The sequence below is a fragment of the Hemiscyllium ocellatum genome, chromosome 3, assembly GCF_020745735.1.
Source record: "Hemiscyllium ocellatum isolate sHemOce1 chromosome 3, sHemOce1.pat.X.cur, whole genome shotgun sequence".
NCBI lineage: Eukaryota > Metazoa > Chordata > Chondrichthyes > Orectolobiformes > Hemiscylliidae > Hemiscyllium > Hemiscyllium ocellatum.
This window is the reverse complement of record NC_083403.1, coordinates 75,117,931-75,140,317: the sequence shown is the minus strand read 5'-3', so window position 1 is coordinate 75,140,317 and position 22,387 is coordinate 75,117,931.

Genomic DNA, 22,387 nt, shown 5'->3' with positions numbered 1-22,387 from the left:
AGAAATACACTCGATTTCAGCTCCTTTATCTGCGTAAAATAGTGTTTTAATTTGAATTTAAGGAATCACAAGACATAAGCAAATAGTGGAAATATCTGCTCCCCCATTGCCCATCATACCTGATTATCAAATGTCTACATCTTATCATTGGTCCAATAACACCTTTTCCCAATTTTATCCAGGTTGTTTTCTTTAGTGCCTGGGAGTTTAATCTGTGGTTCTTAGAAACTCTAGGACAATTAGAAGGTTGGCAATCCTACAGTTGCCATGCTATAGGACCACTCAGATCCTCCAATCTGCAGGAGACCAGATGACATCTGTGCCACCAGATTTTCCACTCAGACCTCCCAGTGAATACCTAACTGCATGTCCAGAGGAAAAGAAGGTATATGGAGTCTTCCAGGCTTTTCCTCTGATTTTCTAAGTCTGTGCAAGGATCATGCCTGTTGTCGGCATCGCAAGTCTCTGCTCCTTTCTTCCTTAGCCCCAGGGAAGTGAGTGTTCCCTAGACATATGGGAAATTTTGATCAGTGGAATTCTGCTGTCTGGGAACAGTTTTGCAGCAAATGACCTTGTCCTAACTTGGTGGTGAAGTTATAATTCCTGTATTCACTTGACATAGGTCAAGCAATCCCGACTGCAATAGCTGGTTAGTGAAAATTAATACTGCAGTCTTTTGTTGTATGCTTATTATAATAGCTTAAAATGTTAACAGTTGTTTTGGCATCTATTTGTTCACACTGATGAAATTGATAATCTAATTTAAAGTTATTTTGTTGCACCTTGAACAATGGAAAGAAAAGCTCATGTCAATCACTCTTGTTGTTTTCAGTTGGACAGACCTTAGTGCATTTTATGAAGAAATAGTTATTGTTACTTTGAACCTGCAATTGTTAATAATACCTTTCCAGAGAACATAGATTTTTCAGTATATAAATAATAATGTTAGGACTTTGATTCAGAATTGGTTAACAGACAGAAAACAGAGTATAAATAACCAGTTCTTTCTCAGGGTGGCAGACTGTGTCTACTCAGGTACCACAAAGATAAGTGCTTAGGCCCCAGCTATTCACAATCTAGAACAATGATTTGCGTGTGGGGACAAAATGTTATATCTTTAAGTTTGCTCATGACATGAAACCAGGCAGGAACTTGAGTCACAAGGAATATACAAAGAGGCTTTAAACAGATTTAGAACATGAAAGATGGGGATATAATGTAGAAAAATGTGAAGTTATCTAGTTTGGTGGGAAAAACAGAAATGTAAAGTGTTTCTTAAATTATGAGGGATTGGGAAGTGTTGATGTACAGAGGGACCTGGCTGTCCATGTTCATAAGCCACTGAAAGCTTACATGCAGGTACAGCAAGCAATAAAAAAGACAAATGGTATTTTGACTTTTATTTCATAGGATTTGAAAGCAGGAGTAAAGAAATCTTGCTCTAGTTGTATTGAGCTTTCATGAGACATCATCTCAAGTGCATGATTTTTGCTCTCTTTCCCTTAGGAAGGGTTTACTTGACTCACTAACAGTGCAACAACGATTTACCAGGTGGATATCTGGGATGGTGGGATTGTCCTGAGGAGAAACACTGACTATATTCTTTACAGTTTTGAAGCATGAGAATTGATCGAATTGAAAAGTATGAAATATTTACAGGACTTGAAATGATAAATGCAGGAAGGCTGTTTACCTTAGATGGAATTTGGAGTCGAGATTGGAATGTAGTGATCAAGTACCGGGGACACAGTCCCAGAAAAAGTGGTCACCCATTTAGTACTGACTTAAGAGGGAATTTCTTCACCAAGGGGATAGTGAATCTTTGTAATTCTCAATGCCAGAGAGCTATGAGACTCAGGTAATAAGTGTAGTCAAGATAGAGATTAAAAGATTTCTTGATATTAACAATGTCAATGAGGATAGTGTGGGGAAATGGCCTTGAGAGAGAAGATTAGCCATAATTTAGTAATGTAGGAATAGAAGTAGTAATTCTGCCCCTTGAGCCTGGTCAACCATTCAATTAGATCTTGGCTGATGTGACCTAACTCCATATTCCCGCTTTAGGCCCATATCCCTTGATACCCTTGCTTAATAAAAAGTTGTCTATTTCATTCTTATCAATTCAATTACCATCAACCACCATTTGAGGAAGAGAGTTCCAAACCTCCACTGCTATTTGTGCTTTCTAACATCTCTTCCAGCCCTAATTCTTAGACTCTGCCCCCGGTTCTAGAGTCTTCAATCAGTGAAAATAGTTCATTTTTATTGAACCTCTCTTTTCCAATTACTATCCTGAAGACCTCAATTAGATCACCTCCTAACTTGTTAAATTCTAGATAACAAAAGCCTAATTTGACAAATCTCTCCTCATAACCAACCCCAGGTATCATCCTTGTAAACTTGTATTGAACTTCCTCCAGGCTTAGAGTATTCTTCCTAGGATGTGATGCCCAGATCTGCTCAACATACCCTAAGTGGGGTCTCATTAGGGTTTTGTATAACTACAGCATAACATCTGCATCCCTATACTCCAGCCCTTTAGATATGAAGGCCAGCATTCCATTAACCTTCTAGACTATTTTCCACACCATGGAAAATGGCATTTTAAAGAGCTACGCAGCTGAACCCCCAAGTCTCATTGGACATCACTGTATTTAACTTTTGCCTTCTAAAAATACGCCGATCTATCCTTTATCGATCTGTAATCTATTTGAAAGGCTAAGGAGGCTCAAGGGGCAATAGTTTACACCTGCTCCTATTTCCTATGATCCGAGATTGAAACATAAAGATGTCAAAATTTTAAATACTTTGACCGGAAATCTTTTTTATTATTTGAGTCAAGTCTGTTTAGATAGTGTTCATTGAATTTTGCAATTCAATCTTAGTCTCAACATTTCTTTTTCTCCTATGTCCTCCATAAGGTATTTAGTATTTCAATGAAAAAGAAAAAGTAGTGTCAGTATTTTGAACTACATCCCAGGTTTGACACGTTCTGCAGATACTCATCAAGATAGCAGGTTGAAATTTGTTGCTACAACAAGAAATAGCAGAAAATAACACCTGTACTTCTTATTTTCACACACTGAGGATGTTTTTAATATTATCATGCTGAGTCAGAACAGTTTCTGCATCAGGAAATATGTGCATGATATAATATTGACATGTTTAAAGACAGCCTGCATGGAAGTGTTTTGGCTGTAACTATGTTGAGTTGACCATGCAGATTAAATAAGGGATATGTAAAATTTACTATAGGTTTACTTAAGGTAAGGAAACCTCCTGAAACAATGTATCTAATGGAATAATCAAGTCTGTGTAAGCTTTCTGTAGAGTAATCTGCTCAGTCCGTTCATCCACTTTAACTGTCTGGTCCTGTGAAGAACTGCTGTGCTTTTCCAGCACCAATAATCCAGAATCTGGTTTCCAGAATCTGCAGTTGTTGTTTTTACCTAATGCCTATCAAATGCCTATCCTCTTCCATTTTGAAATCATTGATTGCCTGTACTTCTACTATCTTCTTGTAATCTCTCGAAGTAGGTGGTGATAGCAAACTAGCATCTCTAAGTTGATGTTGAGTAGACTCTGCGAGCTAGCATTCTGTTCCTGTGTGCAAACTGTCCTCATTGCAATCTTTCAAAGCTAGTTGCTGGTACACAATACAGTATGTTATCTGTGCTTCCAGAGAACATTGCCAGTGAATAGGACAGATACCAGGATGGTCAGGATGGATTAGCAGATATTTGCTGAGATGAGTGTAGAGCAGAAAAAGCTTCTTCAGTGAAAATGACAAGCTGGAAATGCACTGTTTTCAGTGAAATTGAAGAGCTCCAGCAATGGCCAATTGCAAGGTTTCTATTCTCAGAGAATGCTTTTACTGTTTGACAAGTGACTTTTGTAATTTCTTGGAAAGTGTATCACCTATTTTTCACTTCACTTATCTACAGCTGCATCTCTCTGCTGCTTTCTCTCATTGAAACTTGGGTATGACTTTTCTAACGCCACCTTGGACCTGTAATGAGTGGTAAGAGCAAAAGCAATGGAATAAGATAGCTTGAAGTACACACCCTTGATCCTAGTATACATACATCTGATTTTCAAAAAAAATGGTAAGCCAGCAAATGATTCAATCATAATTTTGCAAGTACATCTTCTAAAGAAAATAAACAGTCATTTTTAAATTAGAACAAATAATTACAATTCCATTGGAAATTAGTTTTCTTAGTATATCAATATAAATTATTTAATAAAACAAAACTATCAATCAGATACACCATGAATGTAATGTTTATAAACATTCACAAATCATTATATTCTTTGCATCCAATTATTTAAACAATATTGGAAATTCTTATTATTTTGTGCTTAATTCTGGGCAGAAATAGTAAATTGCTAAGAAAATGCATAAATTATAAATGTTGACATAACTATCTTCCAAATCCAGGAAGTAGCTGGGAAAATACAATTAGAATGAACAAATATCGTATGACATCTCATCCAGTTTAATTTAATATGACAAGTTGAAATAAAATTACAATAGAAGAAAATTTTATTTCTTGTGAATTGAGTCTATAGTTTGGTTTTGCATCATATATACCATGATTTTTAGAAAACTGTCATTTAAAATCACTTACTTTGATATTAACACATCCTCCATCATACCCTTTAACTCTTTCTTGTAGTGCACGAATGATTCATTTCAATGTGTGGACCATGTAAATATTTTGTACAGTTTCGTTAAGTGTTCTCTGAATTAAATGGCTCAGTATAGGCGCAACTTATAAAATCTTACTGATCGTGGCTGCACAAGACAGAGGGAATATTGTTTTTTGCTGAATGCTTTCAAGGATGCTCCTCAAGCATGCATATTTTTTGACATAACCCTGCCTGGAAGTCAGATTGATCGACAGCTTTGGGTTACTTTCAATCAGGGAGAAACTTGGAGCTGGTTGCAGCCCCATGGAGACTGTCACAGCAGCCAGTGGTTGGGCAGATGGATAGTCTCAATCTCAATCCTCCTTCCCACCTCACCAGGGAAATAATTTTGAATGAAAGGGATCCCGATCCCAAATAAACAGGTAGATTGGGGTGTTGTGATCAGGAAAGGAAACATTTCTGTTCATCTTTGCCCACAGGTGTGCTTTAGCGACTTTTACCTTTACCTAGAGCAATCTTCAGTTCACTTCAATTGCCAAGTTTTGAGAGACTTTTGAAACCAAGGAACAACCAATTAAATTTGTATTGAAGTTAAATTTGAACCTGCCATGCTCATTTCAATAATATTTAAATGCTATCCCATCCTTATACTGCCTCTATTAAACCTAGTTTAAAATCACACAACACCAGGTTATAATCCAACAGGTTTATTTGGAAACACACTAGCTTTTGAAGCGTCGCTCCTTCATCAGGTGGTAGTGGAGGGCTCAATTCTAACACACAGAATTTATATAAGAAATGAAAGAAGTGAAACTATCACGGTATTCTAACAGATGAAAGGCTTAACAGACAATGAATTTTTCAATGTATAATTTCAATTACATCACACTGTAAATTTTTGCTATAAATTCTGTGCGTTAGGATTGAGGCCTCCATCCTCAATCTGCTTCTGCTATGAGTCCAGAGATCGGTGAGCCCATGGGTGTTCCGTTGATTTGTTCGTATATGCCTCTAGGAATTCCCTGGCTGTTCTCTGTTTGGCTTGCGCTATAATAGTAGTGTTGTCCCAGTCGAATTCATGTTGTTTGTCGTCTGTGTGTGTGGCTACTAAGGATAGCTGGTCATGTCGTTTTGTGGCTAGTTGGTGTTCGTGGATGCGGGTTGTTAGCTGTCTTCCTGTTTGTCCTATGTAGTGTTTTGTGCAGTCGACAAAACCCTAGCCAGAGAAACAATATCCAACCTGCTGGACATACAGAACAGACAACAGGACGTTGAACCTATTAACAAAGACGGCATACTTAAACTACTGGACCTGTGCCTCACAACACACTTCACATTCAACAACCAGATATACGAACAAATCAATGGAACCCATGGGCTCACTGATCTCTGGACTCATAGCAGAAGCAGTAATGCAAAGGTTAGAACAAACAGTCTTACCGCAAATACAACCCAAACTCTGGGTCAGATATGTGGACGACACCTTTGTAATCATTAAAAACACAGAAATAGAGAACACACACTGGATCATCAATGCCACACTACAGGAATCCGATTCACGAGAGAGGAAGAAAAGGACAACCAGCTCCCATTCCTAGACGTGATGGTACAGGGAACACCGAACGGAGAATTCAGCACAAAGGTATACAGAAAAGCCACACACACAGACCGAGTCCTGAACTACGAAAGCAACCACCCCAACACACACAAACAAAGTTGCATCAGGACACTATTCAAAAGGGCCACAACACATTGCAGTACACCAGAACGGCAAAAAGAGGAAGAAGAACACCTATACACCTACAAGGTATTCACCAAAAATGGATACCCACGCAATTTCATTAACAGATGCCTAAGGAAAAGACAACGGAACGAGGACATGCCACAACCCAAAGGACTAGCCACACTACCATTAATCAGGAGCATTTCTGAAGTGACAGCCAGACTGCTGCGACCACTAGGACTCATAACAGCACACAAACCAACAGCCACTCTCAGACAACAACTCACCAGGACAAAGGACCCGATATCCAGCCTGAGCAAAACCAACGTAGTGTACAAAATCCCATGCAAGGACTGCACAAAACACTACATAGGACAAACAGGAAGACAGCTAACAACCCGCATTCACGAGCACCAACTAGCCACGAAACGACACGACCAGCTATCCTTAGTAGCCACACACACAGACGACAAACAACATGAATTCGACTGGAACAACACTACTATTATAGCGCAAGCCAAACAGAGAACAGCCAGGGAATTCCTAGAGGCATGGCACTCATCCACTGATTCTATCAACAAACACATCGACGTGGACCCAATATACCGGCCACTGCAGCGTACAGCAACTGACAACTGGAAGCAGCAGAGACAAGCCACTATAAATGCTGAAGGAAACATTACAGAAGCGCTTCACAGGAGGCTCCCAAGCACTGAGGATGTCACCTAGAAAGGGGACGAAACGTTTGCAACAAAAACTCCTAGCTCGGCGAACAGAACCACAACATAGAGTCATAGATTGTAACATTTTGTACAACCTGGTTATAACAATACCTTTATATCCAATGCACCTATTGGGCAAATGATTACATTTTCATCAAATTGAATCAGCAAAGCGGCATGGTGGCTCAGTGGTTAGTATTGCTGCCCCACAGCACCAGGGACCCAGGTTTGATTCCAGCCTTGGGTGACGGTGTGGAGTTTGCACATTCTCCCCGTGTATGCGTGGGTTTCTTCCAGATGTTCCAGTTTCCTCCCACAATCCAAAGATATGCAGATTAGGTGAATTGGCCATGCTAAATTGCCCATCGTGTTCAGGGATATGTAGGTTATGGGCATTAGTCAGGGGAAATGTAGAATAATAGACTAGGGGTGTGGGTCTGGATGGGATGCTCTTCGAAGGATCAGTGTAGTCTTGTTGGGCAAATGGCCTGTTCTCAAACTGTAGGGATTCGATGATACAATGCTACATTTTTGAATTGTGTATGTGAGAAGTCGATTAAAGGTTTACAGATAGAATTTAATGCTAGCATGCGTATGTATGTTCCGACAGAATAAAAGCCAGATGGAACAGTAACAGAGTAAAACTAATCCATTGAAGTATTGTACCCTTGAGGTGTTGCTGAAGGAAATGTAAAAAAAGGAAGGTTACTCCTTTCAGAGTAGAGGGTTATCCTCCAATCAAGAATGAACAAAAATGTATGAGTAAAAATGCACTGCCAATTTTGAGCATTCAGTGTTTGGAATTTCCCTTCAGGCTTTTTTGCAGTTATGTTTTATTTTGTCCAACGTAAATGATGGTACTGCTTAACTTACAAACCAAAGTAATTTCTTGTTTTCACATGTTATAGCTTATAATCAGGACTTGTTAACTCTGAATATTAGGTACTGTCCTTTGAAATTTAAAGATTATGATCAATTTATTTTAGTTCAGCCACGTTAACCTAACATGCAGAGTTTTGAATATAAAAAAACTTGACGGCACAGGAAGAAACAATTTGTTTCTGTGCTGGCTGGCAGACAACAATACAGCCTAATCCCCCAATTTCCAGCTTTTGATTCATATAGTTACATGTTACAACATTTCAAGTTCATAACCACGTACCTTTCTAATGTGATGAGTGTTTCTGCTTCTACAGGCAGTGAGTTCCAGATCCTCGCACACTCTGGATCAAAATAATTTCTTCTCAAAGTACTTCTAATCTTCCAGCCAGTTACTTTAAGTCTATACCCCTGGTATTGACCTCCCTGCTAAGGGAAATAGATGATTCTTAACAATGCTAATAAGCCTTTCATGTTTTTATCCACTCAGTGTCCTTTGTTCCAAAGCAAACAATCCTAGCCTATTCAATCATCCCTCAGAATTTCCCATTCCGTTCTTTTACTTTGCATTGTGTAATAGTTAGAAATAAATATGATAATTTACCAGCTTCCTATGGGGCAAGTACAAGAGCATTTGGATGAACATACATCTTCACGGTGCACAATTAAGGTTTTGCAATAAGGAGAGTGCATGAATTTCAGGCCCAAAGAAATTGAAAGTCAAAAGCAGTTAAATTTCAAAACTCAAGCTACATTAATCCAAGTGTGGTATGGAGTTATTACTGGCTAAAACTTGATTGAAAATTAATAGTGAGATCATATACCATCATTACTGTGTATATCAATCACCAAATTCAGGGGAAGAAAAGATCGAGCCTGAATTGCACCTATCCAGAACTTGTTAGTTGGTTTATGTGACTGTTTTCTTTTTACAAGTAGCATCCACTCTCAATCTGTTGGTTTCTCTTAAACATTTGCTGGATTTTCACTTCAACTGTCAGTTAACCTCACTGCAGAAAGTTAGGACTCATACTTAACAGTATATGTACGTGCAATGTGTTCATTGTCAATGTAATGACAATTAAGCTTTCCAGCCCAAACAAGGTACATTTTAACTGCAGGCTCAATCCTACAGGTAGTAAATTCTTAGAGATTTTAATACTGTTTTAAAATGATTTGAATATTTTGTTTTTCCTTTTCCTTTCTGTCTTTCATTTAGTTAACTAGATTTATTTTTGATTGCTTGTTTTGTATGTGATTTGACTTTATTTCAATTTCTGTTGCTTCTCTTTTTCTGTATTGGTTCAGATGCTTGTTTTGAATTGAGTTTGCCTCAGCAAATGTTTCGATAGATATGAAGTACATTAAAGTTATTCAGTCAGAGAAATTTGTTTAAATTTTCCCAGTGCTTGAACAATGGTGAGTTAGTTGGCAATCAGAAAAGATAGATTTTGATTGTTGTGAAGAACAAGTCCGATTTTCCACTCAAACTTTGAAAGGCAAGACGAGAATCTTGCTACTGAGTGGCGAGGGGCCTCATCTTACCTTGTTTGTATGCAGTTGGCTCTTCTTCCAATCAGCAGCAAGGAGAAACTAGATGGCAGCAATTTCTCAGGTTTGTCAGAATGGGTACCTGACAGCTGCTGTTCACCACACGTTCCTACATGGTCAGTAGCCCCTCCAGTGACTCTCTACAGACAGCAACTGCCTCTGCCCTATCATTTCTCCCCACTCCATTTAAGGGTGTTGTCATTGGCATTGTGTAACAGGTGATAAACTTCCTGAACAAGAATTTCTCAGGGGAGACTTTGCAGTCTAGTCAAGACAACAGCATCACTACATACAAATATGGGTACAGTTCTCCACTTGATTGCTGCACTTTGGAATGCACTGACACCTTACATTGCAATGTTGCTTAGGCCACTTTGTGTGTAGAGACAAGCACCAATCTCATGCATCGGAATAGGATGCATCTGTGGTTTTTTGCTTGCTTTCTTAGCATTCACTCATTTTGAACCTACTTGAATGCTCACAGCATCTTAACCTTACCTTGTATTTTGTGCTTCGCCACCTCATTCAGAATGTACAACCCAACAGTACTTCTGTGTTCCTTGCTTTTAAGTGAAACAAGGTAGCCAGTAGTGATGAGTCAAGGGGATGGACACAATTTGGTAACGCACCGTACTACATCACACCTACTATATGTGCCAGCATATAACAAGGCAGCAACCTGCAGCTGGTGGTGAACAGCCTTCACATGAAGATCCCATCAAGATGCAGAGGAGTTATAGATGACCCAAAGTCCTTGATGCTATTTCCTCCAGATGAACAAAATCTATTGCCACTGGAGATTGAGGATGTCCCAGGACACAATCACACACTAGGCCATCTGCTGGATTGGGATTTGCGTCAGGATGGGTGGCCATTTGATCCCATTGGCCAATGATGTGACAACTGTGCTAATTTTTTATGCGGCTGACTGCTTTCAAGAATCAAATGAGAACCTGTGTGGGATCTCTGAATTCTCAACATTCAAACATATCAAGGCTGTGACCACTCATACTGCTTCATCTTGTTGGCCCATGATAAGGTCAGTACTGGTGCCCAGGCAGTATCCTTTCTAAACAAAGGTGGCCTCCCCCAGGTGCATGGCACCATAGGCTGTATAGGTGTCGCAATGAGAAAGCCATGTCATAATATGACAGACCTTATCAATAGAAAAAGATTTCATATCAACAATGTACAAGTCATAGAGTCATAGAGATGTACAGCACGGAAACAGACCCTTCAGTCCAACTCGTCCATGCCAGCCAGATATCCCAGCCCAATCTAGTCCCATCTGCCAGGACCTGGCCATATCTCTCCAAACCCTTCCTATTCATATATCCATCCAGATGCCTTTTTAGTGTTGCAATTGTACTAGCCTCCACTACTTCCTCTCGCAGCTCATTCCATACATGTACTACCCTCTGAGTGAAAAGGTTGCCTCTTGGGTCTCTTTTATATCTTTCCCCTTTCATCTTAAACCTATGCCCTCTAGTTCTGGACTCCCCCACCATAAGGAAATGACTTTGTCTATTTATTCTATCCATGCCCCTCATGATTTTATAAACCTCTATGAGGTCACCCCTCAGCCTCCAGCATCTGTGATTATTGGTACCACATCAATACACTTGAAGCTGTCCTGATGGCTGTATATTTGAGAACTCTCATATTCCTGCTTTGTTTCAAGAGCTGAATGTCTTATAAATGTGGTTACTTGGAGACAAGTGCTACCCTCTGCAAACGTGGCTGATGACTCCATTACACATCCCCTTACTGAGGCTGAGTGTAATAACTATAGTACAACCCTTTCTTCCACCAAGGCCATTGTGTAGCCTTCTAAAGATGAAGTTCTTGGGGGAGACCTTGCAGACCAGAATTTCTTAAAATTCCTTCAAAGGATGTGGGCACTGGTGTTTGACCAACATTCATTACCCTTGAGAAAGTGGTGGTGAGCTGTCTTCTTGAACCGCTGCAATCAACCTGCTGTGAGTTGGCCCACAATGCTATTAGGGAGGGAATTCCAGGAGTTTGACCCAGTGACAATGAAGGAGTGACGATTTGTCTTCAAGTCAGGATGATGAGTGGCTTGGAGGGGGACTTGCAGGTGGCAGTGTTCCCAAGTATCTACTTCCCTTGCACTTCTAGATGGAAGTGATTATGGGTTTGGAAGATGCTATCTAAGGAGCTTTGGTGAATCTCTGCTGTGTATTTGTAGATGACTGCTCCTACTGAGCATTGGCAGTGGAGGGAGTAGATGCTTGTGGGTGTGATGCTAATCAAACTGGCTGCTTTGTTCTGGATAGTCAGTAGGCTGGAAGAACACAGCAAACCAGGCAGCATCAGGAGGTGGAGAACTCGACATTTCGGGTGTAACCCTTCTTCAGATCTGGGGGTGGATATAGGGGGAGCTGCAGATAAAGGGGGTGGTGGGAGCAGGGTCGTGAAGTAGGTATAGGTGAAGATAGGCAGAGGGTACGATCTGGTCATTGGGAGGAATGAATGTGGTAAGTGGCTGGGAAGAGTGGAAGGGAGGTGGATGCGCTGGGAAGGGAGTCGGGGGACAGGAATGAAAGGGAGATTATTTGAAATTGGAGAACTCAATATTGAGTCCTCTGGGCTGTAGGCTGCCCAGGTGGAAGATGAGGTGTTGTTCTCCAATTTGTGGTTTGGTTCATTGTGGCAATGGAGGAGGCAAAGGATGGTCATGTCAGAAAGGGAGTGGAAAGGCGAATTAAAATGCGCAGTGACTGGGAGGTCCAGTTGGCACCAGTGGGCGATGCTGAGATGCTCAGCAAACTGATCCCTAAGTTTATGTTTGGTCTCCCCAGTGTAGAGAAAATCACATTGGGAGCACCTGATGCAGTAAACTAGGTTGGAGAAGAGGCAGGTGACCCTTTGTCTCACCTGGAAGGACTGTTTGGGGCCCTGGATGGAAGTGAGGGAGTTTGTATACTGACAGGATTTGCATCTTTTCTGGTTGCAGTGGAAGGTACCTAGGGGTTTGGGGGGGGTTGGTGGGGAAAGTGGCGCAAACCAAGGACTATGAAAGAGAACCGTCCTTGCGGAAGGCAGAAGGGGGTGGGGAGGGGAAGATGTTCTTGTTGGTGGGGTCTAATTGAAATTTAAGGATGATGCATTGGATGTGGAGACTGGTGGGGTGGTAGGTGAGTACAGGTGGGTTTAGAGCAGTGGAACAGGGAATGGAGGTGGCGCAGTGGAGGACTGCCTGGATGACAGAGGGACCAAAAGCACGATGTTCGAAATAGATGGATATCTGGGATGCTTGGGAGTGGAATGTCTGTTCATCCGAGTAGATGAGCTGGAGGAATTGGGAGAATGGGATGGAGTTTTTGTAAGATACTGGGTAGGAGGAGGTGTAGTCCAGGCAGTTATAGGAGTCTGTGGATTTGTAGTAAATGTTCATCTGGAGAATGTCGCTGGAGATCAAAATGGAGAGGTCAAGAAAGGGGAGGGAGGTGTCCGAGATGGACCAAGTAAATTTGAGGGTGGGTTGGAGGTTATGGGCGAAGTTGATGCACTGCTCCAGTTCAGCCTGGGTGCAGGATGCTACGCCGATGCAGTAATCAATTTAATGACGGAAGAGTTGGGGCTTAGTGCCTGTGTAGGTACCCAAGAGGGACTGTTTGACATTGCCGTCAAAGAGGCAGGTGTAGCTGGGGACCATCCGGGTGCCCATGGCCGTGCCTTGGATTTGGAGAAAATGGAATGAGTTAAAGAAAAAGTTATTGAGAGCGAGAAGGCGAGGCTGAGGCGGGCATTGATGGAGGGGGTCTGGATGGGTCTGTTAGAGAGGAAAAAGTAGAGGGCCTGGAGATGTGTCAAGGACTGCCCATCTATAGTGAAGATAAAGTGCTGGGGGCCGGGGAGCTGGAAGTTACTGAAGAGATGGAGCTCGTGGTTGGTATCACAGATGTACATGAGAAATGCCTGAACCAAGGGGGAGAGGATGGAGTCAAGGTAGGATGACATTAGTTCAGTGGGGCAGGAGCATGCTGAGATAATGGGTTGAGGTAGTTTGGCTTGTGGATCTTGGGGAGCAGATAGAATCGGGCAGTATGGGGCTGGGGACTCTGAGTTTGGAGGCAATGGAGGGGAGATCACTGGAGCCAATGAGTGCATGGACAGTGTGAGTGATTTTGGCCTGATGGGTCGCAGTGGGGCCGTGGGCAAGGGAGGGGGTAGGATGTGGTTTCGGAGAGCTGGCGTTTGGCCTCTGCAACATAGAGGTCCAATCTTCAGACTACGATCGCCCCACCTTTGTCAGCAGGTTTGATGGTGACCCAGAGATTGGTGCAGAGAGAGTGAAGCGCTGCACATTCGGAAGGGGTGAGGTTGGAATTGGTGAGGAGGGTGGAGAAATGAAGGTGGCCAATATCACGTCGGCACTCAGCAATGAAGAAGCTTAGGGCGGATACAAGGCCAGCCGGGGGTGACCAAGTGGAGGAGGAAGGTTGGAGGCATGAGAACAGCTCCTCAGATGGAGTTGGGAGTTTTTGTCAAAGAAGAAGGTGCAGAGGCGGTGGAAGAAGAGCAACACATTGTGGCGGATTGGGAATTTGTTGAAGTGGGGATGGAGAGGTTACCAATGTGAGTCCTTTCTGGCTCAGAGAGTTCAAAGTCAGGGGGAATAGTGAATATGTGGCAAGGCTCAGGGATTTTTTTTGGGAGGGTGGTCCTAAGTTGGCTGGAGGAGGGAGTGGGGGGGGTGATAGCATGTGGTGGGTGAGGTTGGATGTGGTGTGGTGGAGAGAGTAGCTATGGGAGAGAAAGGAGATTGGGAGGGGTATGGGCTGGGGAGTGAGAAGGGGTGCAAGTGGATGTGGTGAGGAGGGAGAGGTGGAGGGATAAGGTACATTGTGGGGGGGGATAGGTGAGGAGGAAGAGCTGGTGTGCCAGCTGGCTGAAGTTCAGTAGGACCCAGGAGTTACCATGGAAAATGTCATCCCAGTCTTGGTTGGAGAGTGGGCTGAGCCCGAAGTGGAGGCAGAAGCTGAAGGAAGTTGAGTCCGGTCAGAGTGTTGTTGTCCGCAGAATCCGGGTCAGCGTTGCAGGAGACGTCTGGAGTGGAGACGGAATTTGCAGGTGATTACTTGGGTATCCTGGGAGTGATCACGATGACCCAGGTACCGATCCGAAACATGAAGCTGTGTCCGACCCAGCAGTAGCTTTGGGTTGGTGAGGCTCATTGCTGGATGAAGTCTCCATCTGGGTAATGGCAACACCACCAGTGTGGGGCAGGGCCGGGAACCAAGACATGAATTCGAATAACAAGCAAGTTCAAGATGGTTTAAAACTTTGAGTGTTGTTGAAGCTATACCCATCCAGACCAGTGAGGAGTATTCCATCACCTTCTTGACTTCGGCATTGTAGATGGCAGACAGAGTTTGGGGAGTCAGGAGGTGTGTGACTTGCCACGGGATTCCTAGCCTCTGATCTGCTTTTGTAGCCATTGTGTTTATGTAGTGAGACCAATTGATTTTCTGATCAATGGTAACCTCCAAGATGTTGATAGTGCGAGATTGAGTGATGGTAACACCACTGAATGTTAATGGGTGGTGGTTAGATTCTCTGTTTTTGGAGAGGGTGATTAGCATTTATGTGGCATGAATGTCACCTACTAGTTGTTAGCACAACCCTGAATATTGTCCAGTTCTTGTTACATTTGAACATGACTGCTTCAGTATCTGAGGACTCACAAATGGTGCTGAGCATTGTACAGTGATTGGCAAAAATCCCATATTACAATGGAGGGAAGATCATTAATGAACAGCTGAAGAAATGCCCTGGAGCTGAGATGACTGACCTCCAACAACCACAACCATCTTCCTATGCATCGGATAGGACTTCAACCAGACAGTTTGCCTTGATTCCCATTGGTTCCATGTTTTCTAGGGCTCCTTGATGGTACACTCAGTCATATACAGGCTTGATTTCAAGGACTGTCACTCTCACTTCACCTCTGGAATTCAGCTCTTTTATCCATGTTTGAACAAAGATGTAATGACGCCAGGAGCTGAGTAGTTCTGGCGAAACCCAACTGGGTAGGTTATTGCTGAGTAGGTGCTGTTTGATAGCACTGTTGATGCCACCTTCAATCACTTTATTGATGTTTGAAAGTATAGTGATGGAGTAGTAATTTGCCAGGTTAGATTTGTCCAGCTTTTAGCATCCAGGACATTCCTGGGCAGTTTTCCACATTGTCGGGTAGATGCCAGTAGATGCCAACTGTGTACTGGAAAGGCTTGGCTAGGGAAGCAGCAAGTTCTAGAGGACAAGCCTTCAGTACAATTGTTGTGGACCAGACCCCTCAAAATATATTAAGAAGGTAGCCTAGACCGTGACTTTTTCATACATTGAAGATAAATGCCAGGTGCTGTGTTCAAGATTTGATTGGTCAAACTGCTCGATGTTAAGCCAAAAAAATTATTCAAAAACTATAGTTAACCTACAACAAGGACTGGTTCAACATGGCTTTGTGCGTGGGAAATCATGTCTCACAAACTTGATTGAGTTTTTTGAAGAAGTAACAAAGATTGATGAGGGCAGAGCAGTAGATGTGATCTATATGGACTTCAGTAAGGCGTTCGACAAGGTTCCCCATGGGAGATTGATTAGCAAGGTTAGATCTCATGGAATACAGGGAGAACTAGCCATTTTTACAGAACTGGCTCAAAGGTAGAAGACAGGGTGGTGGTGGAGGGTTGTTTTTCAGAATGAGGGCCTGTGACCAGTGGATTGCCACAAGGATCAGTGCCACATCGAACAATAACAAGGTTTATGCCCTCTACTTTTTGTCATTTACATAAATGATTTGGATGCGTGCATAAGAGGTTCAGTTAGTAAGTTTGCAGATGACACCAAAATTGGGGGTATAGTGGACAATGAAGAGGGTTACCTCAGATTACAACAGGATCTGGACCAGATGGGCCAATGGGCTGAGAAGTGGCAGATGGAGTTTAATTCAGATAAATGCGAGGTGCTGCATTTTGGGAAAACAAATCTTAGCAGGACATATAAACTTAATGGTAAGGTCGTAGGGAGTGTTGCTGAATAAAGAGACCTTGGAGTGCAGGTTCATAGCTCCTTGAAAGTGGAGTGGCAGGTAGATAGGACAGTGAAGAAGGCGTTTGGTATGCTTTCCTTTATTGGTCAGAGTATTGTACAGGAGTTGGTCATGTTGCAGCTGTACAGGACATTGGTTAGGCTACTGTTCGAATTTTGCATGCAATTCTGGTGTTCTTCCTATCGGAAAGATGTTGTGAAACTTGAAAGGGTTCAGAAAAGATTTACAAGGATGTTGCCAAGGTTGGAGGATCTGAGCTACAGGGAGAAGCTGAACAGGCTGGGCTGTTTTCCCTGGAGCGTCGGAGGCTAAGGGGTGACCTTATATAGGTTTACAAAATTATGAGGGGCATGGATAGGATAAATAGACAAAGTCTTTTCCCTGGGGTCGGGGAGTCCAGAACTAAAGGGCATAGGTTTAGGGTGAGAGGAGAAAGATATAAAAGGGACCTAAGGGGCAACTTTTCCACACAGAGGGTGGTGTGTGTATGGAATGAGCTGCCAGAGGATGTAGTGGAGGCTGGTACAGTTGCAACATTTAAGAGACATTTGGGTGGGCGTATGAATAGGAACGGTTTGGAGGGATATGGGCTGGGTGCTGGCAGGTGGGACTAGATTGGATTGGGATATCTGGTCGGCATGGACGGGTTGGACCGAAGGGTCTGTTTCCATTCTGTACATCTCTATGACTTTATCTATGACTCTAACAAAAAGGAAGAACTTAGAATAACTTAACTCTGTTGGAAAACTTAACAGAATCATAGATACAGCAACCATTACTAATTAACTGTTTTAATATAGTAACATCCCACAAACACACCCTTGACAAAAGGCAAATTCAAAAATCAGATTTTGTCTCAAATGAAATCCAGCAGCCTAGGAAGATAACCCCCAGCTTTTGGCTATAATCGAGAGAGGGAAAGATTGCTTTCACTCCTTCAAGACTCCAATAGCAACTGCTGCTGAAAACTAAAAACAAAAAATCGCTGGTTCTAAGGAGCTTCACCACACCAATTCAGGCTGCTTCTATTGTTCCAGCTTTTAAAAAAAACACCCAAGGCTTCACAAGTTGTTTATTTTCTCAATGACTACTCTCTCTTTCCCAAAGAAAAGAGTTCCCCAATCTCTTTCTCAAAGAAACCAGGACAAAACACATCTTTTAAAGCTGTACTATCATCACAGTGTTACCAAAATGTTGTCCCAGCCCATAGCCTTTGCAGCATCCACTGCCTCCAGCATTTCCTTGATATCATGTGGAGTAAATCAAGTTGGTTAAAGATTGATATCTGGAGTTTTTGATATATGGATACTGGTGATCTTTGGAGGACTGTGCAATATAATCCTTGCATGCTGTGCACTGCATAACTGGAGCAGGCAAAGAGGGATATGATGGATTTTGAAGGGATCGGAGAGCAGTAGCCTTCTGAGAAGAAGCATCACTTTAAGCACGATAGAGCGGTGCAGTGATAGATGTGACAAACCAAGTAGGACTTAATTGACACCCACTTTGAAAAGATCTAAATTGGGTGCAGTGATTATTCACTGACTATAAATTTGGTGTTAATTGAAAGCACCAGCTTATCCCTATAAGAAACTGTAGCTCATATAGTATACGTAATGGCGGCAGCAGAATAACTGCATATAGCATGGACTGCTCAGCCCCGGAGCCCGTTACTTATCTACTCAGTTTGCCTTTACTATTTTCTTTTCTTCTTTTTCTGTTTTTAAGGTCTTTCGGTTAATATATATACTATAGATACGTTCAAATTCACTTATCTTTATTTTGAAGGCTTCAGCCGTGAACTTTTCCTGAGTGCTGTTGCTTCTGGCGGTCTTTCTCGACAGGTTGGTCTTGGCCTGGGGTGCGGTCTCTGTTGGAGCGATTGTCCCAGTTTGTGATCTTGGCAGCTGTCCAGCTTGAATCTAGATCATTGTTGAGTGCTTCTGGCTTGTTTTTTCTGATGGCTCATCGTTTTGTTATGTCCGTGTGTGGAGGCCCAGCGATCCGATGGCCTAGCATTTTTTTTTTGACTGGTGTTCTTGGTAGTGGTATTTCTTTGGAGGCTTTCAACCCGGTGATGTGGCATCCCAGTGTTTTCAGTTTTTGTCCCGTCTTGTCATTCCCATTGTGGATCTGCTTTCTTCAAGACCAGGGGCCTTTAAATGGACTTTGTTGAATTTTGTCTTATATTTACTTAATTTTACTTGATATTGTAACTTTTGATTTTATCATGACTTCTGTCATTATAGGAGCCATAGTAGGGCGACTTAGAACACTTTTCATTGTATTTTTATTGTTAAAATACATATGTCAATAAATTCTAATTCTATTGTTTTTCCTTCATTTTTCCCTTTGTTACATAAAAGTTAACATTTTCAATTATTTGAGAAGGCTTTCCAACATTTGATGGTGTCACATCAAACAATAACAAGGTTTATGCCAAGCTGGGCGTTAGAAAAAGAGTAGCACTTTCTTACGGAGGGTTCTAAGATGGTGTAGCTGACCATACTGACCATGGTATGACCATGGGTATCTTGTTACAAATAACAGTAGATCAAACAGATGATGATGTAAAATAGCAATATGTACAAATGTGAAGTATATATATAAAAACATAAGAATTAGGAGGAAAAGGCCATTTGGTCCCCCAACCATGGCCTACCATTCAACAAGATCATCGCTAATCTGGATAGGCTTCAACTCTTCTTTTATGTCAGCACAGTATAACTGTCAAATCCCCGATATTTCAAACATCTACGTATCTCCTCTTTAAATACTTTTAATGATCAAGCTGCCACAACTCTCTGGGCTAGAGAATACCAGACATTTAATATCTTATTCGGTAATTATGTGCCCTAGTTTGAGGACACACACACACACACACACACACACGAGTGGAAACATCTTCTTAATATCCACCCTGTCAAGCCCCCTTAGAATCTTGGATGTTTCAATGAGATCACCTCATATTCTTCAAAACTCTCTTTGAATAAAGACCCAAAGTGTTTAGCCTCCCTTGATAAATCAGCCCCTTCATCCCAAGAATCACCCTAGTGAATTTCTTTTGAACTGCCTCCAATACTGGCATATCCTTTCTTAAATGCAGGGACAAAAAAACTGTCCACAGTACTCACCAATAACCTGTACAATTGTAATAAAACGTGGATTTCAGAAGCCTTTCTCTTTTGTTTCTCTCCCACTGCATGTACTGTGAATGGTTATTTGAGGCTGGTAGCAGTTTACTAATGCATGGCTGGGCTTGAAACATGGCACCAGCAGTGAGAATCCCAGAAGGAGCTGACAATGGTGAGTACTTCCATTGGTGAGTGAATGATAGATCAAGCACAGCACCTGAGTGTTGAAACCTAAGAATGATGTTAGCAGTAGAAACTTGAATCATGTGAGATAAATCACCAGAGCTGAGAGCAAAACACTCCATGAAATGTCCTTAATTTGACACTTCTGTTAAAATTCAACCCATTCAGGTCGGGGCACAGCACACATATATAAAATGTTAAATAACAATACCACATTAATATGGAATTTCAGAACACTTTTTCTTGTAAAGAGTAAGAAAGATCATTTCTACTTGAAACATTGTATACATACTTTAAAAAATCTGATAATGTGATAGTCTGATGTGCAAACAGGACAGTGATCCTGTGAAAGTATAGAATAAATATAATGGTAAAGGTGATTAATAGAAATTATTCTGTAACTTGTCTTTGTGTATATTAAAAAGATCGTATCTAGATGCTTGGGCTAGTGAAGCTAATTTGGAGATCAAATGGAACTGAGACTCACATTTGAGAATTACTCAAAACAGAACAGTAAAACTCTAGAGGAGCAGAGTCTTATTGAAAGGCTTCAAATTATCGAGTACAGTTATAAACAAATTTATAAAATCTGCCCTTAATACTTAAATATATATTCTGCCAACGGTGTCAGAGACTGAGAGGTGACCTTATAGAAGTTTGTAAAGTCATGAGGGACAAGAATACAGTGAATAGCCAATGTCTTTTTCCTGGGGTGGCAAGTCCAAAACTAGAGGAATAGGTTTAGGATGAGAGAGGAAGATTTAAAAAGGATCTGAGAGGTAGCTTTTTCATATAGAGGGTGGTGCATTAATGGAATGATCTGCCAGAGGAAGTAGCAGAGGCAGATACAATTAGAACTTTTAATAGGCATTGGATGGGTATATGTTTCTGAAAGGCTTTAGATTGATATAGGCCAAATACTGGCAAATGGAATTAGGTCAGATTAGGTTGTCTGGTCAGTACGAATGAATTGGACTGAAAGGTCTGTTTCCATGCAAATTGTGAAATAACACCACAGAGGCCAGTGTTCCGTTGCCAAGTCACCCTTTATTTTGCATGTGGAAAGTCCTTGATGTGGTCCGGCTTCCTTAGAGCCAGCTCTCAGAGTGAGCAGAACCTCTGATACTCCCTGTTTTTATTTTTTTTCACACATGGAGAGTCCGAAACACTGGTCCGGCTCCCTCAGAGCCATCTCTCAGAGAGAACAGAACCTTTGACACTTCTTTTTTGTTTATTTTTTCAGGTATATGTCAGTGTAAGCCACAGTGGAAAAACAAAAGTACATAAAACTTTATTCATTTTCCACCACCAGGAAGAAAGGAAAACCCGAATAGCCAGTGACATGCAGTGCCCTTCTCAACGCAGGACAATGCTGTGTGACACACCTGTTTTTATTCTTTTCTCCCTGGTTATATTATTTTTACTTTTTTATTTTATTACACAGTACAAGTTACAAACAATGAACAGTTTACAATGAACAGCAGTTTATAAGAAACAGTAATTTACAGGGGAAAGTGGGGGCAAAGCCAAACGCAAAACCCCAAACCGCACTGCACAACTAGTTCACAGGGAAAAGAGCATGAACCTCCAATCCCACCTTATCATTATCAAAAAGGAAACGATAGATGCAATCACATACAAACAGTCTGATAAATCAAACAATAAAACAGTGCATATAACACAGACATCCCAGCAAGCCACTCATCCCTCCCAGCTTCTGGCCACTCAACAGAGCCCGCCCCGACACTCTTTCTACCTCTCAGTCCGCTCCATGGCCCTTCTGGCTTTCGGTTTGCTCTGACACACCTTCCAGCCACCTCTAGGACAGCCCATCCTGCTTTCCCACCCTGCCCAGGATGACAACAGTCAGGGTGGCCTACCCACCTTCCAGGTCCCCTAACCGTCCTCTGTGCCTTCCAGCCACCCCTAGGACAATCCACCCTAGTACCTGGCCAGGGTGACAGTGCTGAGAATGGCCTACACGCCTCCGGCTCTCGGTATGCCCCTACGTACCAACTGGTTCGCGCCCACCCTGATGCTCTATCCAGCCTATGGGCTGCGCTGACAGATGTTTGGGCTGTGTCTCATCCTCCTTCCTGGGATGGCGGCACACAGGGCCGTCCACAGGCCTTCTGGACCTCGACTTGCCCCTACACACCTTCTGGCTCTTGACCACTCCGACACATCTTCTGACCACTTTTAGGACAGCCTGTCCTGACTACCCCTTCTTTGGACGGCAGTGCTCAGAACAACCTACCCACCTTCCGGATCTTGGGGTGACCGGTATTGGGTTGGCCTACCCACCTTCTGACTCTCAGGGTAACAGCTTTCAGGACGACCTATGAGCCTCCCAGCTCACAATAAGGCCTGAAAGACCCAGGGACACATAAGATAGTGCAGGATATAAACCCAAGAAGCAATAAGATGGAGTCAACTACCAACAAACAGAGTCCTTTCTGGTACA